The sequence below is a fragment of the Sus scrofa genome, chromosome 4 (assembly GCF_000003025.6).
Source record: "Sus scrofa isolate TJ Tabasco breed Duroc chromosome 4, Sscrofa11.1, whole genome shotgun sequence".
Lineage (NCBI taxonomy): Eukaryota > Metazoa > Chordata > Mammalia > Artiodactyla > Suidae > Sus > Sus scrofa.
Window position 1 is genome coordinate 90735827 of NC_010446.5, and position 24040 is coordinate 90759866.

Consider the following 24040-nt stretch of genomic DNA (forward strand, 5'->3'; position numbering starts at 1 on the left):
ATGCTAAGCTGGAAGATAAAGCCCTTTCACCTTTCCTGTCCCTTCAGCTGTTTAAAAAAAAAAATCTCAAAGTAAGAAATGACCTCAGGATACAGATCAAATCAAGAGTGTGGCTTTAAGGCTTTGTGAAGACCACAGAAAGATTTTAAATGATATCTACCAGACTGTCTAAGCTAGACAAAAGGGTTTCTAAGACTCTTAACGGCATTTTTTTTTCCATAGCACCTTGACCTGCTGACCAAAGTAGACGTCTGTCTTTAAAATAATTATTAGTGTAGCTTTTTGTCTCATGAAATGGACTATAAAACCTTGTATGTGAAAAGCCCACAAAGTTTAGAGGGAAATTGGACCAGTTTAGACTAAGAGTGCAGGAAGCAAGCTGAGAAAGTTACTCAGCTGCAAACAAAGGCTATTTCTTATGGAAAAGGAAGACCATTTCAGAGGGCAAGCTAACCATGACCAGGGAATAGACCCAAACTCTATCAAAGAATCATTTCCCATGCTAAGAGCAGGAGGCTCTGAAGCATTGCTTGGCTGGATTTCAGAATCGCTATGGACCAGTGAGTGCTCTGTGGCTTCTTGTTCCTCCCCCTTATAAAGGGCAGTGCCTGCTGAGTGTTCCATTCTCACAATTGTGTGCTGGGTATTGTGGAGCAGATAAGTTGTTTGCTTTTTTTTAGCCTATCAGTCTCTGAATGATGAGAACCCACACCTGAGAAGCTGCACGAGGAACTGTACCTAAGGAGCTTCAACCACATCTGGGCCTGAGTCAGATCAGGAGATTTTGGACTTGTAGTTTGATGCCATGATTGGATAAGATCTTGGTGGTTTGGGGAGGGATGGTGCATTTTTCAAATAAGAGGTATGTGGGGCAGGGTGAAAAGACTATGGTACCTCATTATGGAAATAACTCTCAATAATTTATGCCTTGTGATATTCATGCCTCTGAGTAGCCCCACAATGACTCTATGCTTGCTTTGGTCAATGGGACATCAGCACATATAATACAAGTAAAAGTTTGAAAAGTGCTTTCTTTCACACTGAGCCTTGTCCTCTTGGAAGCTACCCTGAGATCAGCATTGCTATAAAGAAGTCTAACAAAAGAGCACATGGAGGGAGAGGCTCTGTCACTGCAAACTGTCCCAGTTTAACACTGTGCCCAGCTAACCTATCAGCTAAATGTGGTTTTATGAGTGGGTTCTGGCAAGACCAATGGAGAATGGCCCAAAAACTCACAAAATCATGAGATATAATAAATTGTTGTTTTAAGCCATTAACTTTGGGATGGTTTTTATGCAGCAGTAGATGACTGATGCAGGTGTCTGTTACTAAGCATTCGGTTATATCTAGTAAATTGTAGAATAGGAGTATGCTTTTCTTTGGGTTACATGGATTTCTAAAAGTCACCAATGCTCTCTCTTGACAGCTTTTGTATAATATGAAGAACTGATGATGGATTGAAGATTATGTGTTATACAGTTTTACAGCTGTATATAAAGATGCTGAAAAATGGATGAAGTCCTTGATAAATGCGTGACAGAATGGAATGAGCATAGGCTCTGAAACAGTGCAGTCTGGTGCGATTGTAGTTGTAAAACTTAATTTTGGGCAAGTTACCTAACCTCTCAGAGTCTTTGTTTCTGTACCTATGAAATAAGGATTATCCTGTCTATTTTATGAGATTACTGTTAGGATTATCTGAGATGATATGTATAAAAAATGCTATGTTGGAGTTCCTATTGTGGCTCAGGGAGTTAAGAACCCACCTAGTATCCATGAAGATGTAGGTTTCATTCCCAGCCTTGCTCAGTGGGTTAAGGATCTGGTGTTGCCATAAGCTGGGGCATAGGTCACAACTGTGGCTTGGATCCCACATTGCTATGGCTGTGGAGTAGGCTGGTAGCTGTGGCTCTGATTCAACCCCTAGCCTAGCCTGGGAACTTCCATATGCCCTAAGATGGAAAAAAAAATGCTATGCCATGCCTGGCACATGGTAGGTGTTCACAGTATGTTGATTTCTTTCTACTTGAGTTTTCCCTGTTCACCATGAAGCATTTTATTGTGGAATCCCCTGGGACCTTGACCTTGGGGATCATGGAACAGCAACTCCAGGATTGGGAAAACTGGGGAAATTGGGCCCATGATTGCAGGTTTAGGGATCTATAATCCAACTCCAGGGATAGGGGAGAATTTCTGAACCGATTTGTCTTCAGGATTCTTTCACATGTGCTTTCATTGATTTTTGCAACATGTCATGCACTGGCTCAGTCTTTGGAATAGTCTTCCTTTCTCATTTGTCCAAATAATCTGTCCTTAGTCCCATTTTCTTAGGGTCCTTCAGAAGTACTTCCTTGTCTTATAAATGGCTCCTGAAATATGAATTTCATCCAGAAGTAGAGTCAGTAGCATGTCTCTGATATAACCTAAGATATACAAAGGAAGGCACTGTTTTTGTGAGAAAATGATGATCTTCTGAGTCGAGAATGTTGTGAATGCAGGCAAAGGTGAGGTTTCATCCCTCAGATGATGTGGTCTCAAACAATGAAGATAAGGATGCAGTTGGGCACTACATTTAGGACATTTTCTAAAACAAGGTACCAGAGGAACTCTTGGCCAATTGGAAGGGCACCTGTTACCAATGAGTTGCCTATTTCAGTCTAGTACCCATTTGAGCTCTATTGGCCTCCAGGATGGTTTGTGGTAGCAAGAAATGGTTACTCTTGGTGCATTGGGGGAAAAAAAGATGAACTAATCTCAAAAGATAAAATGATAGGAGAAGAAAAAAGCAGAAGCTCTTCCAGGGCAGAGAATGAGAATATTCTTTAAGTGACTATTCCTCTAATCCCCTTTGAGAAGGGGATTCATCCATTACAAAGGTCCTCAAAATGTTTACAGGAGACTCAGGGGAGGGTGGGTATGTTATCAATAACCTATTTCTTCACATTTTTTTTTCTTGATCCACTTGTGATTTCCAGGTTGGTCTTGAGTTATAAGTCTTCAATTTCCTTTTGTTGGTTTTATTTTTGATTTCTTTATGTTGAGTAAATTTAATGCATCAGATACTGTGCTAGGTATTTAATACATATTTCTCTATTTAATCCTGACAACTACCCTACAATGGACATATTGTTTTTCCCCACTTTGTAAATGATTTGACTTGGAAAGATTTGCAAGCAGGATTTTGTTCATTCACTGCACCATGGTGGTGGTGGGGAGGGCAGCCTTAAGGCCTTTAACTCAAGAACAATTCCACTAATCTTTGGGGGAATGTCTCTTCACCGATTAGATTCTGGTTTTACTTCCTCATGTTGTACTTTGATTACTTCTCACCACCAGAATTGCTCAAGTTCTGCTCTAATTGGGAACTAATTTGTTTACTCTCATTAATTTTATCTGAGGGAAGCCTTCCTTCCCCTGCTTGTTAATAAGGACCATATTCCTCTATCAAATCATAGAGCCACAATAGTGCTGGTTTTGTCTTTCATAAATTATTGTTCTAGATTTTTTTTCTGACTCATATTTTCTATGAGGAACAGGTTGGACTTAGGTAAAATATCCCATCATGAACCATGCTATTATGTGTTGAAAGAATCTGTCAGGAATAGCTTTAAGATTGTTTATGGGAGTTCCAATTGTGGCTCAGTGTAAACAAACTCAACTAGTATCCATGAGGATTCGGGTTCGATCCCTGGCCCTGCTCAGGTTAAGGATCCAGCATTGCTGTGAGCTGTGGTGTAGGTCACAGATGCAGTTCAGATCTAGCATTGCTGTGGCTGTGGCTGTGGCTGTGGCCGGCAGCTGTGCTCTGATTCGACTCCTAGCCTAAAAAAAAAAAAAAAAAGATTGCTTATAAATGTAATTGATCTTGTGTTGGGTCTTTGTGCATAAAATCTTATTGAGCAATGTTATCAGTCAGGGTTTGTAAGGAAAGGGATGGCACAGACAAACTGAATAACTAAAGAGAAGTTAAGAAAGGGACTGAACTGTGTACAAAAGTATGAGCAAGGTTGAGGAAAACCTACAAGGTTTGATCTAGTACCTGGGGAGCATTGCAGCTCACAAGCCTGAATGATCAAAGGAAGTAAGGGTTTGCTGGAATTCCAGGAGTACAGCTCTCTGAAGAGGGCTGCTGACATAAGCTATAGCTTTTGTTTAGGAAATGAAGCCAATCCATGGTGGCCAGGCAGGGAGGGAACTGAGGGAACAGATAGCCCTACCTTTCTATCTTCTCATCCTCTCATCTCCTGCAAGTGCCTCCCATGGGCTCAACACCTTCAGGAGTTCGAGGGGAAGAGAGCTTGTTGCTACAGCCCATACAGTTCAGCCTCCTGGGGGCACAGAGCAGTGGGGAGAAGTATGGAGCAAGCCTGGAGATGGCTAAACAGAAGACATTCGACACAGCTGGGGTGCAAGATCTGGTCAGTAATATTTATGTTCAACTTGAGCTTTCCACCACAGTGAACATTCATGAGAATGGTCTCCTAACAGGTCAGATAATAATTTCACCCTGTAAAAAAATGGGACTGTGTTCTGCCTCTGCTGCCTCCGACCCTTCTTTTTAATTTGTTTCTTAATGATTTGAAACAATTTGTGCATGATCTAGTTGCATATACCCCTATTATGAAAAGTATAAAAAAAATATCTTCACTATGCTGGTGATATAATTTTGTTGTCACTAACCAGAAATGGCTCCTCTATCTTACTGGAAAACAGAGTGGCTTGAATTCAACTTTTCTAAATCCCAAATCATCATTTTTGGCAGATAGTATTTTCAATCTAATTGCCTTATATCTAATGATTATATATAGCCAGCCAACTTTTTCGGCTGCTTAAGGGTACATATTGCAACCATTTTCCTCTGGTGGTTTCACTAGAAAATTATACTACTTAAATGTAGATATTTCTCAGGTGCATTATTGACATTTGTTTCTGGGGCCCAGGAGATTAGTGAAATCTATTTTGAAAATGTTTTTATGTACCAAGTATAGCATCCATGCCTGCTTAGTAAATTGTGGTTGAATGAAAGAGAGGGAAGGAACTTTGTAGCTTTGACTTTTAGCTTTCTTTCCATGAACTCTTTTTAGGAAATGGTTTTTAGAAATGGTCTTGAAACTTTTAGTCTTGCCAGTAGGTCCCCCACTGAAAACTCCCACGTGGGTGGCCAGCTATTTGGGTCTTAGTTAGAAGCCTTCATTTACTTTAAAGGAAGTGCAGCTCTCTCTTGCCCGGGTGATGGTTAAGGTGTCTGGGACTCTCCTTCATTAGCAATGCAGATTTCATGCAGCTCATATGCTTGTCAAATGTTAACATTTGGACATTTCTGCTGCCCCATGCCTACCAAGGGCTTAATTAGTCGGATGAGAAATTCTGATGGACAGCTAAAGAATATAGAGTTCTTTCATTATTCTAGATCAACACTGTGCAATGGAACTTTCTGCAATGATGGAAATGTCCTACAGTTGTGCTGTACAATATAATAGTCATGAGCCATGTGTGGTTATTAAGCATTTGAAATGTGGCTGTTAAGGCTGAAGACTGGCATTTAAAAATTTGATTTAATTTCAATCTAAATAGATACTTATACCAGTGGCTACCATATTGGGCGGTGCAATTCTAGATACTCTAGATTTTTATCCCTGGGTTAAGTCAGGTTTTTTATCCCTTGTTTGGGTTTCAAAAGAATAGCACTTAAAATTCAAATTTCAAATAGAATTGCAAATTTCTATTGTGTCATTTATGGTAGTTTTTAAACATGTTTTTGTATTCTTGGACATCCTTGCATCAACACATGGAGATGAATTACCCTTCCCTCGAATGCAGGCTGGCCTTAGTGACTTGCGTCTGGCAAGTAGAATGTGGAAGAATTGATGCCCTGTGACTTTTGAGGCTAGTTCATGAAAGGCGATACAGCCTGACTGGCTCTCTTCCTCTCAGCCTGAGTTTCCATGTAAGGATTCTGGCTGTTCTCACACTACCCTCCGGGAAGTCACCTATAGAGACCACCTACAGATATCTAAGAGGACCAGCTGTTTTAGCCTCCAGCTTAGAGAATTGCTTATCTGACTCCAGTGAGTCCCCAGTAAGATAATAATAATAAATGATCTCTATGATTTTAAGTCACTATTTTGAGGTTGTTGAGCAGCAACAGATAACAGATAACAGATAACAAGAACAGTCTTGTAGGAAATAATACAAGAAAAAACAGTTCTCCTTCCTGGTACAGTCATTGCTGGGTTCTTTTGCGGACAAAGTCTACTACATTAGTTCTCATGGATATTAATATTAGGAAGCACTGTACTTTCTTGAGCAGCTAAAATCTTGTACTTTAATACCTTTTTGCTTTGGTTGCCAGGAAGCTCAAGGCTGAATTCATGCCCCACTTTTGTAACTAAATAGGACTATACTTTCCTTTGGCCTCATCTGACTATTCCTGTTATCTTTATTTTATTTATTTATTTATTTTTTTATTTTAAACCCAGTGCAGTACATACATTATCAAACCACTTTTTTTTTTTTTTTCCAAACCACTTTGAAAAAGGAGTGCAAGTCATGTTGGGCCTTTGCTGAACCAATGTGAGCTACAAGACTGTCCAGTAGGTTGGTAATGATGGCTGGGAGAGCCCTGGAATGGTATTACTCCCAAATGGCCTTATTTTATAGGAAGAAAATAAGGCTCTGAGAAGTAAAGAAACTGCTGAGGACTATAGAGCTAGTGAGTAGTAAAATCTCAGCCCAGGTGACTGCATCCTACCATCCATTCACCCATATGGCACCCATTGGTCAGATGTTGGTTCTCTATTCTAGGGATGGGATGGCGGTACAAAGATAAGACCTTGCCAAGGGACAGACTCTCAAGATTATGCCTGGTGGGGACAGTACATGTGTTTAAACATAAAGTAATACACACTTGACTCTTGAACAACTGGGGATTAGGAGTACTGACCCTCGGCACATTACAAATTCACTTATAATTTATAGTCAGCCCTCCATATACATGGTTTCTTCTGTCCATGGTTCCACATTCATGGATTAATTGACCATGGATCATGTAGTACTGTAGTATTCACTACTGAAAAAATTCCATGTACAAGTGGACCCATGCAGTTCAAACCCATGTTGTTCCAGGGTCAGCTGTACATCGTAAAAGACAAACAGATTACACGTTGGAAGTGTTCAGAGAATGAGAGATCACTTCCCAGTGGAGGATCATGGAAGGCTTCACAAAAGAGTGATACAGGAGTTCCCATCATGGCTCAGTGGAAACGAATCTGACTAGCATCCATGAGGATGCAGGTTCAATCCCTGGCCTTGCTCAGTGGGTTAAGGATCCAGCAATGCCATGAGCTGTGGTGTAGGTCACAGACGCAGCTTGGATCTGGTGTAGCTGTGGTTGTGGCATAGGCCAGCAGCTACAGCTCTCATCAGACCCTTAGCCTGGGGACCACCATATGCTGCAGGTGCGGCCCTAAAAAAGAGAAAAAAAAAAAAAAAAGAGTGGTACAGAGCTGGGCCTGGAAGGATGGATGTGATTCCCATGTGTAGACACTGGAAGAGAGGGTGGGGTGGAGGAAGGAGCAGGCTAGCAGCAGTGAGGTCAATGCTGGGAATTCTAGGCACTGTGGCATTTGGTGGGGAAGGTATTTTTAGAAGGCAGCTGTGACACATCTCAAGTTATACTGTATGAGTACTTGCTTACTCTGTCCAGAGGCATGCGATCTGCTCATGTGGATGGGATTGACTCAGGGAGAGAGACCACTGTGATTAAAGTTTCCACCGAGCTGACTGCTTAGAAAACTCAACACTGAGACTGTGTTCTGAGGTAGCTGCTTAAAACCTTTTAGCAGCAAATAGCTTTTAGACTTCAGTATCGAAGAGAAAGTACTGGAAGAGATTCTACAGCATTGCGCAGCCCTGCAGTCGGGGGCATTTCAGGACGCTTGCAAGAAATCCATCAGCATGCTCAGCATCTTCTTAGACTGCCTTAAATTTCCTGCAGCCTCCTGTGATCACAGGAGCCTGGTATTCCATGGACAGTAAGCCCAGCAAAGCCAAAGGGTGGACCTCTGTGGGGACAGATCTGTAGTTCTTTCCAGAGCTTGGTTGATTTGTTACAATTGGTAATAGGTTAATAGGTGCCTTTCCTGAAATTCCCCAGTTGCCTCTTTTTGTCTTTTCTTTTCTTCTTTCTTTCTTTCTCTCTCTCTCTTTTTTTTTTTTTTTTTTTTTTTTTTTGCTCTTTAGCATATGGAAGTTCCCTGGCTAGGGGTCGAATTGGAACTGAGCTGCTGGCCTATGCCACAGCCACAGCAACGCGGGATCCAAGCCCCATCTGCGACCTACACCACAGCTTATGGCAACACCGGGTCCTTAACCCACTGAGCAAGGCCAGGGATGGAACCTGTATCCTCATGGATACTCATCGGGTTTGTTACCACTGAACTACAACAGGAAATCCCGCAACTGTTTTTTGAAATAGGAAAACCCCAGGTTATGTAAGTAGGAAACTGCTAATGGTGTGAAAACTTTTCCGGACCATTAAAACAAAATCCTGCCACTTGCCTGTAAGTGAAAGTTAAAACAAACCTCTTTTCTTGTTTAAGAAAAAACCCAAGTCAATATCTGCTTACAGCAAAATTCAATGCTCTTCTGTTGGATTCTTCTGAGGATACAAAACCCCCAAAGTACAGCAGGCTGGGTGAATGACCTACAAGTGTCCTGACTCAAAATCCAACTTCTTGGGGTGCTTCCCTACAAAGCCTCTTCCAAAAGTGTTAATACACCAATAATCATAGATGCTGTGTTAACTTTGCTCAGAACTATATAGCCAATCAATCATTTCATATACAGTATCTCATCTCATCCTTGTAAAAACTCAGTGAGGTGACTGTTATTGTCTACTTTTGCAGGGAGAAAACTGAAGCCTAGATAACTTAGTTATCCTAAATCTCAGGGTGCATGAGTTATCAGTGGAAAGGTTGATATCTGGTCTTAGGAATCTAAGTCTGTCTGTGTCCATGTGAGAGGCAAGGTTGGGACCCATAAGTGAGAGGACGGATGCAGCGGTATGTTGGGCAAACCTCTGAGCATCTGAGGTTATGCTGTCCCCAGACAGGGGCAACTTTTGCCAGCCTTCTCTCTGCCTGGGAAGGTAATCAGTTAATGGCAGAGACTCCGCCCCCAAGTCTGGAGGTGGCCAAAATTATGATGCACTTCAAATTCCTCATTTTTCAGATGCAGACGTTGAGGTCCAGAGAAGTTCAATGTCTTGCAAAGACTGACACAGATAACTGGTGACACAGCTGGGATTGTTGCCCAGTTTTCTGGATCTTACAGCAATTTCTACTGCTTTCCCTGAACATTCTTCCTGTTCCACAATCTCTCCTTTTGAGTAGGTGGAAATGTGTTTACAATGAAAGGTGACTGGACCCTCCTTAGAGGAGTGAGCTAACATTAACAGTTGCTGCTATTCATCCAACACTGGTGATGTGCCAGGCTCTGTTCTAGGTCCTTTACTACATTCTTCTTCTTCTTCTTTTTTTTTTTTTTTTTGGTCTTTTTGCCTTTTCTAGGGCCGCTCCTGTGGCACATGGAGGTTTCCAGGCTAGGAGTGGAGTCGGAGCTGTGGCCACCAGCCTAAGCCAGAGCCACAGCAACGCGGGATCCAAGCTGCGTCTGCAACCTACACCACAGCTCATGGCAACGCCGGATCCTTAACCCACTGAGCAAGGCCAGGGATCGAACCCACAACCTCATGGTTCCTAGTTGGGTTTGTTAACCACTGCGCCACGACGGGAACTTCTTTTTTTTTAAGGGCTGCACCCCTGGCATATGGAAGTTCCCAGGCTAGGGGTCAAATCAGAGCCATAGAAGCCGCTGGCCTACGCCACAGCCATGCCAATGCCAGATCAGAGCCTCATCTGTGACCTACACCACAGCTCTTGGTGACGAAGGATCCTTAACCCACTGAGTGAGGCCAGGGATGGAGCCTGTGTCCCTGTGGATACTAGTCAGATTCATTTCCACTGAGCCACAAGGGGAATTCCCTCAGTACATTATTTTTAATCTTCGTGAGAACTCTGCAAAGTGTATGTTATTATCTCTCTGAGGAGACATAGACCAGCGTTGATGAGGGCTTTGCCAGGACAATACTGAGTTCCTTCCACTGTGTAGTGAATCCTCTGTAAGAATTTATGGAGACTAGGAAACAGACACATCTGAGCTTTTTATATGGTCAAGTATCATTTTCAGAAAATTATTAAAATTCAAATTGTGTTTATTCTGGAGTTCATGCTATGGCACAACAGGATTGACGGCGTCTTTGGAGTGCTAGGAAGCAGGTTGGTTCCCTTGCCTGGCACAGCAGGCTAAGGATCCAGCATTGCTGCAACTGCAGCTCAGATCTGATCCCTGGCTCGGAACTCCATATGCCACGGGACAGGCAAAAAGAAAAAAAAAATTGTATTTATTTCTAGAACAATATACAATTAAAAAAAGGGATAAGGGAGATGAATCAGTTAGCACTTTTAAACAGAGTCCTTAGAAGTCTTGATTAATAAGGTTTTTTTTTTTTTTGTGAAGGGAAACTAACAATGAAAAAAACCATAATTCAAGTCATATTGCTTAAGCAATTTTTTTAGAAGCTCTCTTCTTGGTGTTGGTTTTTTTTTTTTTTAACTTCTATTCATCTAGAGTGCTAGGGAGAGAGCTCTGGAGGTTCTTTTGTATTAATTAGTTCTCTCAAATTAGAATACCTTTAGGAGCACTAAGCATATTCATGATTGATACCCCAGTTAGAGTTACTTTGATACACCTGCTCTCCTCTTAGCATCTGTGATATGCTTTCCCAAAAATTTTTTTGAGAAGCATTTTTTTTAAACTTGGAAAATTTTGAGGAAATGGAGAGGTCTGCGTGCCATGCTTCCAAGGAAGTGTGTGGATACAGATGGGCAGCATGGAGTTGCTTGGTACTTGGGAATCAGCTGGGAAGGTCACAGAAAACGGGAAGATAGAACTGACAGGGAGTTGGGAAAGTGTCAATGTGAAGTTTCTCCATTTCCATTTTTTCCCCCTGATTCCCTAATGGCTATTCCTGGCCGGTAGGTCCCCAAATCCTGATACAGCATGGGTGGCTAATTACTGGCTTAAAGTGCTAACCTTCATCAGGCAGTGCACAGAGGTGTCATGATGTGGCTTTTAGCATGATTCCCAACACTCTACCTCTGTCATTTGATTCCATTCCTTTTTATTCTGCTTCCGCTTATACAACCCAGAGCATCATGGATTGCCCTCACAGAACTGGGGTAGCCACTGTGACTGCTGTCGGAACTCTTTGTTTTGGCTGCACCCGGGGTATGTGCTCTTAACTGCTGTCGGAACTCTTTGTTTTGGCTGCACCCGGGGTATGTGGAAGTTCCAAGGCCAGCGATCAAACCCAAGCCACAACACTGACAATGCTAGATCCTTAGCCTGCTGAGCCACAGGGAACTCTGAGCTGTCATAACTTTTTACTTGGTTTCTGGCCCTTTGACTTGTATTTCCTGACTCTAGTGCTGCTTGTGGGTTTCCTGATTCCTAACTGCTGGCTTGGTTTTTAACCTACATGCTTAATCTGGACTCCTGATAGGCGTCTAATTCCTGACTATTCATTTGGCTTGTGCCCTGTTTATTGGCTATTCCCATCCCCAGTCCCCTACCTGTGATTTTTAGATTTATTTTCTGTCTGTCTTCCCAGCTTGGCTCTGGAACATGATAATCCTCATCAGGACCAATCCTGATCCAATACAGTCCATCTCATTGAGCACCCAATTAAACAAGAGAACTGTGGAAAGAGTTGTCAATTTCATGCCATCATCCAGCATCTGGTAAGATTCTCAGGGTCTTATTGATCATGGGGTTGCTTTGACATAAGAGTTCAAAGAATGCCTGAACAGAAAAAAGCTTTTATAATCAACGGGCAATAATTGTTATTCCTTCCAGTTGCTGAGTTAGCTATGCCTTCATAAATTGTAACATAATGTTCCAAGTTTTATTGAGTTCCTGTGGTGTCCTGAAATTGGGGTCAGTCCACCTCTCCAAAGAAGACCAGGCATGTTCCTGTGATGCAGGATATTTGCTGGAGAGTTCATGGGTGATCATTTCTACTGCTTCTTCCTCATTCTAAGAGTGAACAAAAGTCACTTTCCCCACAGAGCCTAGATTTTTGCAGTAACATTACCTATGTGAAATCCCAACTTATCTCAATAGGAGATTATTAAAGAAGGAGAATTTCCCATCCAAGATAACTAGTCCAGATCAAGGTCCTTGGTTGGGAAGCAAAACTTAATATTTGATCCCAACAAAGCTCTGGAGTTTGTCTTGCAGATTTGCGGAGGGTATATAACCATGAATAATTTCTTGGTCAAATGAAACCAGGATGAATTCCTCACCATTTGCTGGGGCTATGTTGAAGCACCTGCCAATTCAGATAGGATGGGCTCTCCAATATCAATGCTTTTAGATCATTGTTCTTGAGAATTCACATTAAGCTGATTTCTAAAATTATACTTGACTCTGACAGATGAGTTGATGAGTCAATGTCCTCTTCCAGAGTTCATGATGATTCTAAGGGCATGTTATCAACCACATTTCTAACCAAAAATCTAGCAATTTTAGGTGTGGCTCCTAAAGTAGATGATGTCCTCAGGGTCACAGTGTACCCTGCACTTGTAGCTGCTTTTTGAGCTGTAGGGTTTGGTGGGGCTGGGACTGCTGACCTCAGGAAGGATTTGGGATGGTGCTTGGCAATCCCATGACACGTCAGTTGTTCTTTCCCATCATCCGTCTGGCATCGATTGGCTCAAAAACAGAGCACAATTCCCGGTTGATGTTGAAATTCTCTGTTGTCCTTTGAAATCCTAAGTAATGATTTCCTCCTATTGTGTAACTCAAGAAGTTTGATACAGTGTTATGTTTGGCACTTTGTTTCTGGACAGCTCTCTTTACAGAGGCCAACTATAGGTGTCCTCGAGTTGCTAGAGTGACAGTCAGTGCTGGATGATGCAACAGCGGCCGCAAGTCAAGAGTCTGTGTGGCAATAAAACACATCCTGTAGGAACAGAGGCAGAGATAAGCAGGGGCCATTCTAAGAGGGATGCAGCAACAACTCAAATATCTATCACTCAGACAATCAAGGTCATAGGGAGCAGAGTAGGAACACCAAGAAAACAGTCCCTGATAAACCAAGGCCATAATTGGAAGTGTTTCTGGCGATGTGAAGGAGGACTTTGGAGGCCTCCTGGGTGAGATAAGGCAAGCAATCAACATGTCAAGGTAATTTGTTAGCAGTTCTGGCTTTGGGTCGAGGTGTGTAAACCTGCCCACTGTGATGTATGAAGCCTGTTAACCCGAGGGGACTTGGCCATAGAAGGACAATAGCAGAGCAGATCCTGCTTGGAACTGACAAGAGGGGCCACCTGTACCTGTCAATGTAACATCTGTAACAATGTAACATCTGTCCCAGTGAAGGCAGACCCTGATTACAAACCACACACACACACACACACACACACACACACAGAGCAGTAACAAAACCAACTAGTGTCAGTGAGGATACAGGTTCAATCCCTGGTCTCGCCTAGTGAGTTAAAGATCTTGCATTGCTGTGAGCTATGGTGTGGGTTGTAGATGTGGCTGGGATCCCATGTTGCTGTGGCTGTGGTATAGGCTGGCAGCTGCCGCTCCAATTCACCCCCTAGCCTAGGAACCTCATATGCTGCAGGTGCAGCCTTAAAAAAGGAAAAAATAAAAGAAAACCAAAAAAACAAAAAAAACCCACTTATAAAGATAGAGAGGTTGCCATGCCCCCCCACCCCCACCCCATAGAGGACAGCAGGGTGTTTCCCATCTTTCCCTGATCTTACCGAGTTGTTCTTATGGATTGATGCTCCCAGAAAACTGCAAAGTGGGAGTTCCCTGGTGGCTCAGTAGGTTAAGGATTCAGCATTGTCATTGCTGTGGCTCTGGTTGCTATTGTAGCAAAGGTTCCATCCCTGCCTGAGAACCTCTGCGTGCCCCCAGCACGGCCAAAAAAAAAAAAAAAAAAAAAAAGCTGCAAAATGATTATAAAGGCTTTAGTGAAATTTTCTCAGTGTAGCCCAAACACTAATTATAACTGTCTCAACTCACACTAACTGTATATGCCCCTCACCACCTCACTGAGCCCACATAGATTATATACCGCTCACCACATGGTTAATCTCACACCCGACTCTACATTTCTCACTGATCCACTAAGCTCACACTAACCATACATACCCTTCACCATCTCAGCGATTCGACCCCTACCCTGCCCTGTGCCCGGATGAGCTTGCACAAGCCAGCTCACTGACATCACATGGATTATAGATTGTTGTGAAAGCACTTGCTTTCTGCCCGCTCAATACCTATTTTCCCATTTTTCCTGGAAATAAGCCCTGGCTTTATTCACGGTGATGCTGTAGGCAGCCAGGAGAGTACACTTCTCAGCCTCCCTTACAGTTATGTTGGGTTATGTCTCTAGGTCTGGCCCAAGAGACTTTAAACACAACTTGTTGGGTGGGATTCCTGGGATGGTTTCTTGAAAGGGGACAGAATGCTGGGGCATAATCTTTTGCCCATTGTATTTGGGTCTGTGTTCCTACAGCTGGATGTCATTCTTACCCACACAACCCCTCGCCATTCTTCTGAGTTCACGCTGACTATGCATATACTTACCGTCCCCCTTGGCCAGTGTGCATTTTGCATATTATCATTTGACCATGATGTTGCATAAGTGGAACAACTGTCTTCTTTTTTTTGTTAATGCCCAGATGAGTCTCTGCATTTTCCTTTCGAGTTATTAGTTGTATAAAGCAGAGTGGACCAGAATCTCTGCAGTACATAAATCCTTCTATAAATGTTAATGGGGAGAGGCTAAGCCAGTTCAGCACAGTTGTGCACAGAAACCAATAGTTGGGTGGTGCTGAGAGATTGGAGATTAACAGTGCATCTTCCTCTGGGTCAGCCCCACATCATGTCATAGCATTACTCCTGCATCACAGAGGATAGGGTGGTATCCTCGAGGGCAGACTTTACAATCTCCTAGTGTAAAGCTGAATCACACCTGCTACACTTACCAAAGGGTTACATTTGAAAAAAAAAATCTTATTAATTTCTTTACCTTGCCTTGTACCTTCACCCCAAATAATCAGAAGAAACAAAACTTGAAATACGGGAGTTCCCATTGTGGCTCAGCGGGTTAAGAACCCAACATAATATCAGAGAGGATGCAGGTTTGATCCTTGACCTGGCTCAGTGGGTTAAGAATTTGGCATTGCCACAAACTGTGGTGTAGGTCACAGATGTAGCTCGGATCTGGTTTTGCTGTGGCTGTGGCGTAGGTCTACAGCTGCAGCTCTGATTCAACACTTAGCCTGGGAACTTTCAAATGCTGCAAGTGCAGCTGTAAAGAGGAAAAAAACCCCAACCAACCAACCAAACAAAAAAACTCTTGAATTAAGATACTGTAACTGGAAAGCGGGCAGTGGAAAGATGGGCTTGAGGGCTTGAACCAGTGCTGCTTCCTAAAGGGAAACGATGTGAATGGTGCCCCCTGGAGGGTGCAGATCAGTGGCCCTGGTTCGTTCCCACCTCTACCATCTACCTCAGCTGCCATCAGAGTCCTTGGGGATTGGCTGTGGCGAAACCCTTGCTCTGGTTCTGTTCCTCCTCATTCTTTTGGCAGAAAGCCCCTCCCCAGGCTTTAGCTGGTGGAGCGGGGGCGGAAGTCCTCTAAGTAGATACATATTCAGGTAAATGATTTTTCTACCAAGGACTCCTCAGGCTGTGAAGAGTAAGAGGGAGGGGGTGTGAGTGAAATCTCTGGGTAGGACGTGGTTACCTTGGCATAAATATCACCTTTTCCTGTTCCAGAAGAAAACTAGGAAGCATGGCTTAAAACGTCAAAGCAATAGATTTAGAATGAAAGTGAAAAGAGATGATTTTATTATTTATTTATTTATGTTTGCTTTTCAGGGCTGCACTCACAGCATATGGAGGTTCCCAGGCTAGGGGTCTAATCCGAGCTACAGCTGCTAGTCCACACCACAGGCACAGCAACGCAGGATCCGAGCCATGTCTGCAAACTACACCACAGCTCATGGCAACACCAGATCCTCAGCCCACTGAACGAGGCCAGGGATTGAACCTACAACCTCATGGTTCCTAGTTGGATTTGTTTCCACTGCAGCACGATGGGAACTCCCAAAGAGGGATGATTTTAAACAAAGAGTTTTTGAGTGTCTGGACTCTACACTTCTGGGCCTCTGTTCTTAACTAGTTAGGTACCTGGAAGGACTAGAGAATGCCTCTACATGGCCCCTTTCATGAGACTTGATGGGCGGCTGTGATGGGCAGGTGGGGGCTTATGACTCTTTGGAAGCCTCAAGGTCATCCCTCAGATTTGGGGTTCAGGAGTAGTCACATGTCTGAGTCTTGGTCACCCCCTCATCTTGCTCTTTATAGATTCCACTAAGTCTGGACACACAAAGTCATTTCTTAAAGAAATAACCCGTGTTAAAATGAAGGAAAAAAAAAAAAAAGAGTTCTGCAAGTTAAGGACCCGGTGTTGTCACTGCTGAGGCTCGGGTTGATGCTATGGCAAGGGTTCGATTCCTGGCCTGAGAATTACTGCACGCTGCAAGCACAGGCAAAAAAAAAAAAAAAAAAAAAAGGACAAAGAAATAACCATGTTCATTTTTCCATGATGGATTTTCCATCTCCTTAACCTCAGGAGTCCTACTGTCTGCCCACCCTGCCCATCTCAGCCTCTGGAGATTCTTTTTATGTTAATGACACACAACAAAGAAGCTGTTGCTTCCAGCCTTCGTTCTTTCCAATCTGTCCCTTGTTGTTCCTGTTGATAGGGACAAATCATTTATCTCATTTGCACTTCTGTTTCCTCGTCTGTGAAATGAAGGCCCACACATGCCCTAAAGACAGGGAACTCACTTGAGACACAAGCGAATCAGTGGCCGAGTCCAGGCCTGCACCCAGGCCTCCTGATCCCCCTCGTCCGGTCTCCAGTGACAACAGTAACTCACGGCTTGTTGTGGAAATCAGATTAGGTGATGTGCTGAAAGGCATTTTATGCTCTGAGAAGTGACACGAAGATCTTTGTGATTATTGTTAGGGATTTATGCTCTCTCACAATCCCAGTGACAGAGTGAAGCCTTTGCTCTTAGAGAAAATGACTTTCCTTCACTGTTTTGTCTCTCCCACAAACCTCAGGGGAATGGCTTTTAAGCTTTTTAAAGAGTCAACTAACACTGGGGGGGTTTTAAACTACAGTTGATGAAGCTTCTGTTGGCTTTTTTCCAGTGTCTGAGTCTTCTCTGATCTCACTGTAAGCTGGAGTCTAGCTCTGTCGCCTGCCTCTAGGGACCCGGTAATAATATCATCCCTTTTAGGTACGCTGTGTGTGTGTCCCTTCCAAGAACCACAAGGATCCCTGGTCCTCTTTTATATCTGTGGGACTCAGAGCTGAGCTCAGATCTTGTTGAGGTCTGTAGGAATAAAAACTCTCTAGTGAGGAAGATCCTGAAGAAAGCACATTTTGAGGAGACAGAGACAAAGATCTGAGAGCAGAAACAGGGTCCCTTTGGTGGAGACTTTGTTAAGAACCAGTCTTTGGGAGTTCCCATTGTGGCTCAGTGGTTAACGAATCTAACTAAGAACCATGAGGTTGTGGGTTCAATCCCTGGCCTTGCTCAGTGGGTTAAGGATCCGGCGTTGCCGTGAGCTGTGGTGTAGGTCGCAGACAAGGCTTGGATCCTGCGTTGCTGTGGCTCTGGCGTAGCCCGGCGGCTACAGCTCTGATTAGACCCCTAGCCTGGGAACCTCCATATGCCACAGATGCGGCCCTAGAAAAGGAAAAAAGACAACAAAACAAAACAAAACAAAAAACAGTCTTTGGAGGGAAATAATGGAGGTGCAAACATGGAAGCACTGTTGTCCCTAAATGGAAACACTGTGGTGGGGGGAACTTTAGTCCCGCTGTGGTCCTGGGCCTCTCAGTGGGCGGGGTCCTTGCGAAGCCTGCTGGAGATGGCTCCTCCCACTTCAGCCTTAGGCGGCCACCCTGAGGGGCTGACTCCTTTCTCTTTCTTTCTATCTGACCCATGAACCCTTCAGAGCGTCTTAGTGAGTTCTTGAGAGGAATGAACTTCTTTAAGAGGGTTTGGTCACCAGAAGTCACCGAATTGTAGGATTTTAAAACCAAAAAGGTTGTAAACTTCGAGGTTCTCACGTTAGAGATGAGGACATTGAGGCCCAGAGAAGTTAAGGGATTCGTTCAAACGTTTGCAGCGCAGTAGCATCTGTTTTAGGATGATAAATGTAGGTTTCTTCATTTCTAATTAAATGCTCTCTTCTCCTGAATCTTTTGTAATCAGAAAGATGACACTCTTGATAAATAACAATAGGACGGTTAGGGCAGATTCAAGAATTAATTGGTTTATTTTCTGGCGGTAGGAGCTACTCTAAGAGAAAGTGGCTCAGAGTTAGTGTTAAGAAACCATCAGAGTCACAAAAATGCACGAATAAAGTGTAATGTCCCTGCCACACTTCCCAGTGCTCTTCATTTCTCGTTCTGTTAATAGTCCCAGTTCTAATGTCTTCTCTCTTAACAAATTAAAGAGCACAAGGAGGTATCAGTAGGAGCCTCTCTTTAAAAAATGAAACCAAAAACTATTACTTAAAAATTTTTTTTTCTTTTGTTTTTTTAGGGCCGCACCCATGGCATGTGGAAGTTCCCAGGCCTGGGGTTGAATTGGAACTGTAGCCAGTGGCCTACATCACAGCCACAGCAACACAGGATCCAAGCCGCGTCTGCCAACTACACCACAGCTCATGGCAATGCCAGATCCTTAACCCACTGAGCAAGGCCAGGGATCGAACCTGCCTCCTCATAGATACTAGTCAGGTTTGCTAACCACTGAGCCATGATGGGAACTCCCACTTTTTTTTTAATTTTATTAAAAAAAATTTTTTTATGGCCGCATCTGCAGCATATGGAAATTCCCAGGCCAGAGGTTGAATCGGAGCTGCAGCTTTGACCTACACCACAACCACAGCAATATTCGGTCCGAGCTGCATCTGTGACCTACTCTGCACCTCACAGCAGCGCTGGATCCCTAACCCACTGAGCCAGGCCAGGGATTGCATCCTCGGAGACAATATCAGGTCCTTAACCCACTGAGTCACAGCGGGAACTCCAAAAAACCATTAAGTTTTTGTTCACAAACATAGGATCTTATAAAAGCCTAGAAAGGAAGACAATAGGAAGGACACGTTTCCTTCATCCTGATCTCTGCTGACTGATTTTCCTTGCACCCAGGGAATGTGGGCTTGGGCTTATTTCCGGGGCTATGTGTAACCAAGAACTAGAAATGGAAAGCTTAGCAATGGTGTTCAGCAGTTTCCTTCTATTTTTAAATAAAACACATCTCTAAATATAATGTAAATACATTCAGCTACCATGTAAAGTTATAAAATAAAGAGTTCATGTTCTTACCCAGTGATGTGTTGGAGCTGACCCACACTAGCTCAGGAGAATGCACTGTTACTGAGGAATTATTGTGATCCTGTTATGAAATCACTGGTAGCTTGAAATCAGTCACGATGAAAATATTTACACCAGGGAGATCAGAAAATGCTATAAATCAGGGCTTTCTTTTCTTTCTTTCTTTTTTTTTTTTAAATCAGAGAGCTACTTTGCCAGTACAACAATATCTTTTCCACTATCCAGAAGTAATCTTTGTTAATTTTCTTATATAAAACATCCCCAGGAGTTCCTGTTGTGGCTTACTGGATTAAGAACCCAACATAGTGTCCATGAGGATGAGGGTTTGATCTCTGGCCTCGCTCAGTGGGTTAAGGTTCTGGCATTGCTGTAAGCTGTGGCAGAGGTTGCAGATGCGGCTCAGATCTGGTGGTGTTGTGGCTGTGGTGTAGGCTTGCAGCTGTAGCTCTGATTCAACTACTAGCCTGGGAACTTCCCTATGATGCAGGCGTGGCTGTAAAAGGAAAAAAAAGCAGTCCCCAAAATGACTCTTCATGTGCTAGCACATATGCATGTACAATTTTAATTTATTCATAGAAAGAGAGTAACATTTTACAACATTTTCCTGAGATTTTCCATATCAGCACATATAGATGTAACAACTCACTATTTTAAATTATAATATGATAGGCTGTTCTATGGCTGTACCATAGTCTCTTTAGCCAGTCTCTCCATGATGGGTGTCCATGTTTGGATTTCTCCAAAAGGAAACCCTGAGGTGTGGGGTTGGGTGCAGATGGTTCATTTGGCAGGTGAATGAGGAAGCACAAATGAGACATTGAGCAAAGTGGGACGGGGAAGTTGGTTTATTTAAATCAGAGATAAATAAAATCCTCACATTTGATTGCTTTATATGTCTCCTTTTAATCTATAGGCTCCGCATTTGTCACTTTTTCCTTTTGCAATTTATTTATTGATGGTACCAGGGCATTTTGCTTATTGGGTCCCCATGGCATAATTTAATATGCTCCTCTCGTGTACTGTATTTCCTATAAATTATTGTTGGATATAAAGGTAGAAATTTGTCCCAGCTTAATAATGATAATAAAATAATGATAGATACTCTAATTGTTAGGCTCCATTTATTTTCATTATCACTGTTTTTATCATAGGCTTTATATTAGAGAACAATTTTGGATTTATAGACAAATTGAGAAGATAGTACAAAGAATTCCCCATATACTCTCCCTCCTAATGATTTTTCCCTCTTATGAACTTTTTACTTTGGTATGGTACATTCGTTACAATTAATGAATCTATATTGACACATTATTATTATCTAAAGTTCACAATTTATTTAGATTTTTTTTTTCTTTTTCAGCCACACCTGTGGCACGTGGAAGTTCCCAGGGAAGGGATCGAATCTGAGCCACAGCTGTGACCTACACCATAGCTGTGACAACACCTGATCCTTAACCCATTGTGTCATAGTGGGAATTCCCACAGTTTATTCGGATTTTCAAATTTTTTACCTAATGTTCTTTTTCTGCTCCAAGATTGCTCCCAATCAATGCACCCTACATTTACTTGTCAAGTCTTTTTAGGCTCCCCTTGGCTGTGACCATGTCTTGTACCTTCCTGACTTTTGATGACCTTGACAGTTTTGAAGCATACTGAGCAGGTATATTGTAGGATGCTAATCTATTGGAGTTTGATGTTTTTCTTCTGATTAGACTGTGTTTATGGGTTTTGAGGAAGAGATCACAGAGGTAAAGTGCCATTTTCATCACATTCTATCAAGAGTACAACCTATGGGAGTTCTCGACGTGGCAGGCACAACGGAAACGAATCTGACTAGGAACCATGACGTTGCCAGTTCAATCCCTGGCCTCGCTCGGTGGGTTAAGGATCTGGTGTTGCTGTGAGCTGTCGTGTAGGTCATGGATGAGGCTTGAGTCTCCTGTTGCTATGGCTGTGGCGTAGGCTGGCAGCTGTAGCTCTGACTAGACCCCTAGCCTGGGAATCTCCATGTGCTGCAGATGTGGCCCTAAAAAGGCAAAAGGCAAAAGACAAAAAAAAAAAAAAAAAAAAAAAAGAGTACAAACTATGGATGTGATTTGTGGCTGTGATGTGGACTCTGACTGCCTGGCAGAGGTAGTGTTTGTCCACTGCAAAGTTACTCTCCCCTCCTGCCTCCATAGTTCCACACTTTTTGGAAGGAAGTCACTATATGCAGCTCATTCTTCAGGTGTGAGGAGTTGCATTCCTCCTCCTTGATGGTGGAGTGTCCATATAAAATTATTTGGAATTCTTCTGCATGAGGTCTTTGTTTCTTCTCCCCACATATTTTTTTTTTTTTGCTCATTTATTTATATCAGTATGGACTCATAGATATTCATATTATACTTTGGGCTATAATCTAATGCCACTTTATTTTCTTGGCCAAATTGTTGCAGGTTTGGCCAGTAGGAGCTCTTTCAGTTGGCTCCTGTGTCCCTTTGACATACCCCTATCATAGTGCGTTATTATTTATTTGTTGTGAGCAATTCCTTAGTTTCCGGGTTCCATTGGTTTTAAGGAATTGACACTCCATTTTCCTCAAGTTTTGAGTAGGGGAGTTAAGTGTCATGGCCGGAAGTGCATAAAGATGTGCTCTCCTTTTCCCAACCTAATGAAATGTGATGGCTAGTTTTGCTTGACCTTTGAACCACTGGGGTCAACACCCCACCCCCACCATGTCCCCCTTTAAAAGATTCTTCATTGGCAATTGTTTATTGAGACTTCCAGTCTTTGCCTTTCGTCTTCCTTTTCTAGCCAAGGCTAAAAATTTTAAACATGCATGGCATATATGTCTCTGTTTCTAGAACAATTTTGGTGCAGATGTAGGCCCAAGTTGGTCTGGGCTCTGTGGGTCCTTGTGTGTGTGGTGTGTGGGTGGCGTGTGGGGGTGATCTCAGTTCCTGCTCCACAACTGTGTGCAAAAGTCTTATCTTCTTTTCCTAAAGCCAAGACTTGGGCAACTGGGATAACCACATGCCCTTATTATCTTGCGCTCTGGCTTTTCTGCTCCTTTTTATCTTGTCTCTTGAGACTCTTTGCTTTTTTGTAGTTCAACTCTGTATTTTAATATATGTTTATTATCTTTTACCCAGAATTTCTAAATCTTTTATATTTAAATTTTGTTGTGTTTTGTTTTGCTTTTTAGGGCCACACCCATGGCATATGGAAGTTTCCAGGCTAGGGGTAGAATTAGAACTACAGCTGCTGGCCTACACCACAGCCACAGCAACCTGGGATCCAAGCTGCATCTGCGACCTACAGCATAGCTCACAGCAATGCCAGATCCTTAATCCACTGAGCAAGGCCAGGGATTGAATCCACATCCTCATAGATCATAGTTGGATGTGTTAACTGCTGAGCTACGAAGGGAACTCCTATAGTTAAATTTTTTAAGTCAATTATGTTGCCAGAAATGGAAGTCCTACCCTTTACTTACTCTTTTTAATTCACTTTTTTGATTTTGAGAAATTAAAACAATTAAGAACTATGTGGTATTATTTCAAATATAATCCTAACCTCTACCCAGAAATGGAAATTCTTTAATTTATCCCATGAATATTTATGTGCAAGACAATGTTCTAGGAACTTGAGATAAATCGGTGAAGAAAACAAAAATCCCTTTCCCCATGGAACTTACGTTCTAGTGAGAGATGCAAACAATGAATAATAAACATAATATACAATGATATTGCCAGATATGTAGAAGGGAATAGTGCTTTGGAAACAACAACACGGAAGAAAATCCAAAATAACTAGAGCAGGGCTAGGGAATCAAGAATGTAGGAAATTGGACTCTCTCTCTTTTTTTTTTCCTTTTTAAGTAAGGTAGTTCTAGTGAGCCCTACTGAAAAGATCTCATTTGAGTAAGGCTAGGAGGAGGTGAGGGTGTTGGCCAGGTAGATTTCTGGGGGAAGAGCATTTCAGACAGAGGGAACAGTTAATGCAAAGGCCTTAAGGTGGGAGTATGTCTGATGGGTTTGAGAAAAAGCAAGGCCTGTGTGGCTGGAACAGAGGGCATAGGGGGAGGAGCATGAGAGATGAGGTTCAGACAGAGGAGAGAGGGTAGGTGGTGGAGGGACTCATGGTCATTGGAAGAACTTCATTTTTTCTCTGGGTAACATGGGATCCATTGAAGGTGGTGCTTCCCCCACCCCTCAAATTGAAAGAGAGAACATTTGGGTTTCTGAGTCATTTAAGAGTAGGAAGCTCTGTTACCCCCAATTTTTTAATGTATCATTTCTACAAACAAGGACCTCTCCTCTATACAACCACCAAGCCCAAGAAACTAGTGTGGATACTGTAGTACTGTTCTATCTGCAGATGCTTCACATTCTACCGACTGTTTCAGATATATCTTTTTTATAGCCAGAGGATCCAGTCTAGATCACACACAGCTTTTTAGTTGTCACATCTCTTTAGCCTGAA

The 24040-nt window shown here is 42.7% G+C and overlaps 1 long non-coding RNA gene across 1 annotated transcript in view; it reads left to right on the plus strand.

Moving 5' to 3' along the window:
• Window positions 1-24040, plus strand: part of LOC110260311 — a 51293-nt gene that overhangs the window by 13475 nt on the left and 13778 nt on the right. The window contains exon 3 of the long non-coding RNA XR_002343382.1: window positions 11732-11861. This is a non-coding gene — a long non-coding RNA (uncharacterized LOC110260311). The remainder of the gene's footprint in view (window positions 1-11731; window positions 11862-24040) is intronic.